The sequence below is a fragment of the Ursus arctos genome, unplaced genomic scaffold (assembly GCF_023065955.2).
Source record: "Ursus arctos isolate Adak ecotype North America unplaced genomic scaffold, UrsArc2.0 scaffold_13, whole genome shotgun sequence".
NCBI lineage: Eukaryota > Metazoa > Chordata > Mammalia > Carnivora > Ursidae > Ursus > Ursus arctos.
The window spans coordinates 19916546-19922728 of NW_026622797.1; the positions used below are offsets into that span (position 1 = coordinate 19916546).

The 6183-nt window shown below is 38.9% G+C and overlaps 1 pseudogene; it reads left to right on the top strand.

The window, feature by feature from the left end:
• Window positions 1–4726: 4726 nt before the first annotated feature.
• LOC113259711 (U2 spliceosomal RNA) lies at window positions 4727–4814 on the top strand (annotated as a pseudogene).
• Window positions 4815–6183: the final 1369 nt, after the last annotated feature.

Below are 6183 nucleotides of genomic sequence, written 5' to 3' on the forward strand. Positions count from 1 at the left end.
AGACCCACGTTCAATACGGTGGTGTTCAGGTGACAACCACTTTTCCACTGTTCCATCTTACTGAGAATTTCAAGGGCACTGGTCCCATCGCAGTCTAAGTGAGCGTAATCTGGAGTTTCACAGTGTGCAGCCTGCATGAGTGCATGCACCGGTGTGTTACTCTTGCCTGTCATAATAGTAACTCTTTAAATTAATAAACTTGTGTTCGTGGGTAAAGAGCAAAGAACAAGAAAATGATGGAGGTAATTTGAGGGGCAATAGCACCTTTGATAGATGCAAATACTCTTCTGAAACATGACCATAATTAGATAGATGATAATTAGGTTATTAAAATAATAATTATCTTAAATTTCCAGGTCAAATGTTCTTGAGCAAAGACTCTTTAATGTGAGGGATAACATAAGCATTAATGAATAGAACAAATTGAGTATTAAAACAGGTGACAAGAAATTTTATGTTCTGAGAACGCTACCGTTAAGTTATTTAGAAGTACAAGATGAACCTTGGGGAAGAGTGAGGGTATTCACATTATTCCAATAAATCTCATAACATATATTTTTGCTTTCAAGTGGAAAGAAGGGGTAATATTGATGGATTCAGATTTAGGTGGGTTGAGTATTTAAGTATTTTAGCAATAGTTAATTACTAAAATGGTAATTTAGAAATTGTTAATTTCCTTTGTCTTTCTTTACTAACTTCTTGAAGCTACTGTAAGTAACCCAGAGCCGTCATGTTCCCCTTTATAAGAAGCTTTACTCTTTCGCTTTCTTTCTTTTTATTTGATTTATATTGATTGTCTCAGTTTAAACTACTGCTGTCTCTTCACTTTTTCTTTTGAATTCTTAGAAAGTGTGAAAAAGCCATAATTACAGACAATTAGGGAACACCAGGACTCACTGTATACACATTTACTAAAAGCAATCAGTGATGAAATGTTTAATGTTCGAGCTCAGAAAGAACCACAGTTGTTGACATCGTTCTTTAAGGTTCTGAAAGAATAAAACTGCATAAAGAGGAAATATTGCTTTGTGTCTGGGGCCAAGTCTTGACAGATGAACGGTAAATATAAGAAATTGCTCGGGGTAGGTTTACCTGTGGTTGGTAATTCCAGAAAGCACACTATATCTCCGTTCTCTGGAAATTGGCTTCTATGAGGTTCCATTGTGTGTGTGTGTGTGCGCGCGCGTCTGTGTGCGTGTGTGTGAGTGTGTGTGTGTGTGAGAGAGAGAGAGAGAGAGAGAGAGAGAGACAGAGGAGTTGGGGAGGGGGAGAGAAAGAGAGGGAGAGAGAGAGGAAGGGAGAGAGGGAGGCTACTTATATGCAAGAATGTCTCACTTCCTTCAATCAGAAAAATCATTTTGAATATAAATTGTTTGATTGTGGGGGTGGTTATGAGATTCTTTCTGCTTAAAAGTAGCAATTCTCCACCCCATTAATTCCTTATTCAAAGTTCTTTGTTTAAACACTGATGTTTGTCTGCTGCTTGGAGCTGCTGATTTGGAAAGAATCCCGCCACATTCATTAACCTCCCAAGCATCCAGGATTGTTGTTGCATTATCTTATTAAATGAGTGGTTATTTTTATGATGCATTATAAAAAAGCACAAGATCTACTTCCTGTCATGAAATAGCCACACTGATTAAAAAACAAATCGGGCAGAATGGCCTCAAATTTTGCTTTTGCCAAATTGGCAATGACCGTGAAAACTTGTATTTCTGCAAAATAGCTTTAGGATGAAATCCCACCAACAACTATTATTGCAAGGTAGAACAGCACTAAAATAACCAGTGTGAGGAGATTCTGGCGGGGCGGAATGGTCTGCATCAGATGCTAAAAATGCTTAGAAGCATCTGAGGTGAGCGTGAATCAGAGAACTAAGGAACACGATGTGAGCAAATTGAGCATGTCTCTTCTCGCTTGCCTCCCCCTTCCTCCACTGTCTCTCTTCCAGTACAATCTCCATGGGGCCACTGAAATGTTCTTCCTTAGATTTTAGCCGGTTAAAGCTCCTAGATGTTCCCTCCCTGTTTACAGTGGAAGTCCCAGCTTGCCGGCATTGCAAACAGTGCCCTCTGAGTTTTGACTTCTGTCTCTCCGGATGATCGTCTCCTACCCCCACTGGTCCTCTAACACCCGCAAGTCCTTGCCCTATCTCTGAGTTTTATGCCAAAGGCCCTTCCTACCTGGTCTGCATTTCTTTCGTAGTCCTTCAGATTCAAGGTCAGAGATAATTTCTGCAGGGATTCCTCCTCACTCTCTGTTTTCTCCTGCAAACGTATCGTTGCATCATCCTGTAATGGGGGGGGGGCTGTCATTTGGGAAGGTATCTGCTGGACGTGGGTATTTGGGATTAGGGTTATTGCCTTTAAGTTGTAGTTGCTTAAGCGAACACGCTGTTCTGTAGATCGGATGCTCATTTGGGTGATTTAAGGATGCTGATGGGGATGGTGTGGTTGGTAGGGGGCACTGAAGCCCTTGGTCCATCGGGGCAGCAGCAACCCTAAGAGCATTTGTGCACATCTCCTAGTCACACCTGCATTCGAACCCCTTTGGGTCAGAAGCTTTCTCACTTCTGTGTCCCACTGGCTAGTAGGGTCAGGTCCTTGAAGGACTCAGGAAATGCTTGCTGAATCGGATATTTTAGTTAATCAGAATAAGCATATTTTGAATATTTTAGTCTTAACAAACGAAAAGTACCTTTCCTGAGAAAACAATAACAATGAATAAGTGAACTAGTCTTTGGATTCCTAAGGAACCTGACGCGTGCTTCGTTTAACCTTCAGAAGTAACTCCATGAGCACAAATTATGGTGTAACAGAAGCCACCATCAGAGGAATGCAAGAGATTATTAGCTTCTGCCTTGCCCCCTCTCCCTGCATCCAGCGTCACCCTTCAACCCTCCCTCACCATGCTGCCACCAGGCAAATGTTGTGTCACAACCAAGACAGGCTGTATGGTTGGCAGCCAAGAAATCTCACAAAGTGACTTTTACTACAGTAAATTTGCCACGGTCCAAGGTTTATCCCTTAGTCTTGAAAGTTCTGAAATTCAGTTACAGGGACTTTGTCAGGATCTTAGCATCTCCCCTCAAGGATTCTTCCCCTGAATTCAAAAACATGGATTAGGCATTCTTTCTAAATGGTCGCACAGGATTCTGTATTTACCTCTGTTCAAGCCCTTACTCTCTAACGTTCATACCCATGTCTGTCTCCCTTATCAGACTATTGACTTCTTGAAGTCAGGGCTGGTCCTGTCTATTTATCTATATCTCCCTGTAAGGAGGATGTCAATACGTGTTTGATAAATAATGAATGAATGCATGTATTCCGTTCAAAGATGCTTAATCTTTTGAGCAAATGTCACAAGATTCTGAAGTCTAAAACTATATTGTCAGTTTAATCGTTTCTCAGTTAGAAATACAACTGCCAAGGTATGGCACCTTCAGTTCTTTGGTCACGGGGTATGTGGCATCTGATTTGTGCATTTCCAAGATGATCCACTCTCTGTCGGGGCCACATTTTAGTCCTGTGACTCTTCAGTTCTGCGCTTTAATAGCTGACCAAACTTCTGTTCTCCTGGCCACATTCTCCTCTCAGTACATGTATGCCTCCAGCCAAATTTCTGTTGATTCTTTCAATAGAAAGGAGTCGCTCTAGCTTCTCAAGATGGCCTTGTCTACTTCTTCCTGATCCATTACACGCTGACTTATAATTTAACTCTCAAGGGGGAAATCTCAGGGAGTCAATGGGCTTTAATTATTCATTGCCACCACATATGGCAGATATTATTATTTCCCTATTTTACAGATGAATAAAGCAAAACCTAGAAAGGTCGAGGTAATTGAACAAGACGATACCACTCTAAAGGGGCAAAATTTGGATGAAAATTGATGTCTTTTGCTTCCTAGTCTGTGCTGCTTCTGTCATTTAAAAAAAGTTGTTGAGGTATAATGTACGTGAGAAAACTGTATACCTCAATGAATTTCTGTGAATTGGACAAAACTGTGCAACCACTGATCAGACCAAACATCATGATATTCTCAACAACCTGGAAACCGCATTCACTCTCCCTTCCAGTCACTATTCCATCCCCGACCTGAGGCGTATACAGTCTCCAGTTCTGGGCGTAGATGGTTTTCTCTAATTTTACACTTTGCATAAACAGGATTACATAGTATGCATACTTTTTGCATCTGTCTTCTTTTACTTCTTTAACTTAAGTGTTTATGACACTTACCCATCTAGTTGTAGTTTTTCGTTCTCATGGCTACATAGAATTCTATACTATGAAAAGATCACTATTTCTTTATCCATCTGCTCTTGATGGGTGTTTGGATTGTTCATAATCTGAAACTATAATGAATAGGGCTGCTGGGTATTCCCTTCCTTTAAAATTCTGACCATGCATCTCACATTTTAGAGACAGAAACACAAATTCATGGCAGAATCAATCAAGCCAATTGTTTTTAAAATGTTGGTTTTACCCTAGAATGTCAAGGGTGGCATAATATTAAAATCAATTAACATAATTAGCAAAAGACCAAATGAGAAAAGGTATAACACTCTAAAGAGATATACTTTTTTTCAATAAAATATTGATTTTCAATAAAAACTCTCAGCAAACTAAGAACGAAAGGAAATTTTCTTAACACATTAAAGGGCTAGGAAAATCCTATAGTAAACATCATACTTTTTTAAAATTTTTTTTATATTTTTTTAAAGATTTTATCGCTTCTCGGCCTTTTGGCTAAGATCAAGTGCAGTATATTTTTTTAAAGATTTTATTTATTTATTCGACAGAGAGAGACAGCCAGTGAGAGAGGGAACACAAGCAGGGGGAGTGGGAGAGGAAGAAGCAGGCTCATAGCGGAGGAGCCTGATGTGGGCTCGATCCCATAACGCCAGGATCATGCCCTGAGCCAAAGGCAGCCACTCAACCGCTGTGCCACCCAGGTGCCCCAACATCATACTTTTTTGAAGTGGGGAAAAGCATTGTCTTTAAGATCTGGAACAAGCAATTGTGTTTTTTCTCACTACTATTCATTCTGCTGAAGGTACTTGCAAGCACAGTAAGATGTGAAAACAAAAGTTGTAAGGTTAATGAAGAAGAATAAAAGTTTTATTATTCAGAGATGATATGCTAACACAAAAAATTAAAGACTATATGCATAAAATATTAGAAATAATGGATGTGGAGAAAAGGGAAGCCTTGTGCATTTGTTGGTGGAAATGCAAACTGGTGCAGCCACTGTGGAAAACAGTATGGAGATTCCCCAAAAGATTAAACATAGAATTACTATATGTTCCAGCAGTTCCACTTCTGAGTATTTATCTCAAGTAAACATAAACACTAACTCAAGAAGATACATGCACCCCCATGTTCATTGCAGCATTATGTACAACAGATACAGAAATAACCTAAATTTCCATCCCTGGATGAATGAAGAAAGAATTGCATAGTGGAATATTACTCAACCATAAAAAAGAATGAAATCTTGCTATTGTGACAACATGGACAGACCTTGAGGGCATTATGCTAAGTGAAATAAGTCAGACAGAGAAAGAGAATGTTGTATCTCTCTTATACGCGGAGTCTAAACAAACAAACACAAGCTCACAGATTCAGAGAGCAAGACTGGTGGTTGTCAGAGGTGGGGATGGGGGGCAGGAGAAATGAATGAACTCTTGTTGGCTTTTTTTTTTAGTTTAAATAAATTGAATAAACATTTTAAAAATAAAATAAGTGATAAAAAGAAATAAGAATTGAGCAAGTTTGGAATTGTCATAGAAATTTTTATAAATTGGAATTTCAATATATGAACAAAAACAGGTAGGATATATAATTTCTTTAAAAATACAGAATTTAAACAACATTAAAAATATGTCATCTAAAAGTAACTTTAAGAAAAGGACTCCTACAAATCAGTAAGAAAATGACATGGAAATATTGACAAAAGCCTTGAAAGAGGCATTTCATTGAGGAGGTCTCTGTGGTATAGAAATACACACATGAAAACATGCTCAGTCGCACGAGTAAGCAAGGAAATGCACACACTTTCACTGGAATTCATTTTCGTTCTAGCACATTCGCAAAAACTGTGTTGTCAAGGATATGGAACAGCTAGTAAACTTATGCACTGCTGGTAGTATACAATCACTTCAGAAAACAATTTAGCATTATCTG